General features: G+C 51.9%; 1 protein-coding gene across 1 annotated transcript in view; it reads left to right on the top strand.

The window, feature by feature from the left end:
* DNMT1 (DNA (cytosine-5-)-methyltransferase 1) overlaps positions 1 to 1,049 on the top strand; it is an 86,644-nt gene that overhangs the window by 8,443 nt on the left and 77,152 nt on the right. The gene's annotated exons all lie outside the window — the stretch shown is intronic.

Genomic DNA, 1,049 nt, shown 5'->3' with positions numbered 1-1,049 from the left:
GGATGGTCTCGATCTCCTGACCTCGTGATCCGCCCGTCTCGGCCTCCCAAAGTGCTGGGATTACAGGCTTGAGCCACTGCGCCCGGCCCTGAAGTTAACTTTTATAAATTTTAATTTAATTTAATTTAGAGACGGAGTCTCCCTCTGTCACCCAGGCTGGAGTGCAGTGGTGCAATCCCGGCTCACTGCCACCCCCAACTCCCAGGCTCAAGCGATTCTCCTGTCTCAGCCTCCTGAGTAGCTGAGACTTCAGGCGTGCATCACCATGCCCAGCGAATTTTTGTATTTTTAGTGGAGACAGGGTTTCACCATATTGGTCAGGCTGGTCTTGAACTCGTGACCTCAGGTGACCCACCTGCCTCAGCCTCCCAAAGTGCTGGGATTACAGGGTGAAGTTAGCTTCAATTTCTCTTCCCAACCCCAGGGCCCTCCTCAGGGTTGGTCACACAGCTGTGTGTTGTGTGGTAGTGAAAGGCCGTTGAGTGAGCAGCTGTGTCACTTACCTTTTGCCGTGAAAATGCTGTGTGACAAATGACTCCAAGGCCAGACGCCTAGAACAGCGAGCATTTTTCAAGCTCACTTGTCTACAGCTTGGTGGCTGTCAGCTGATCTTGAGCTGGCTTAGTGGGGACAGCTGGTCTGACCCAGCTCTGCCTCCACAATTTGGCCAACCTGGGTACACACTTGTGGCTGTGCCAGATCACAAGGGTAGAAATGAAAAGTAGCACTTTTTCAAACCTTTCTTGAAAAAAGTTGGGCCAGGTGCAGTAGCTCGCGCCTATAATCTCAGCACTTTGAGAGGCTGAGGTGGTTGGATCACTTGAGGTCAGGAGTTCAAGATCAACCTGGCCAACGTGGTGAAACCCCGTCTCTAATTAAAAATACAAAAAATTAGCTGGGCGTGGTGGTGCATGCCTGTGGTCCCAGCTACTTGGGAGACTGAGGCAGGAAAATCACTTGAACCCGGGAGGCGGAGGTTGCAGTGAACCGAGATCACATCACTGCACTCCAGCCTGGGTGACAGAGCGAGACTCTGCCTCAAGAAAAAA

This window comes from Mandrillus leucophaeus, unplaced genomic scaffold (genome assembly GCF_000951045.1).
Source record: "Mandrillus leucophaeus isolate KB7577 unplaced genomic scaffold, Mleu.le_1.0 Scaffold112, whole genome shotgun sequence".
Lineage (NCBI taxonomy): Eukaryota > Metazoa > Chordata > Mammalia > Primates > Cercopithecidae > Mandrillus > Mandrillus leucophaeus.
Note: the sequence above shows the minus strand (reverse complement) of the source record. Positions and strands in the feature narration are given on the sequence as shown.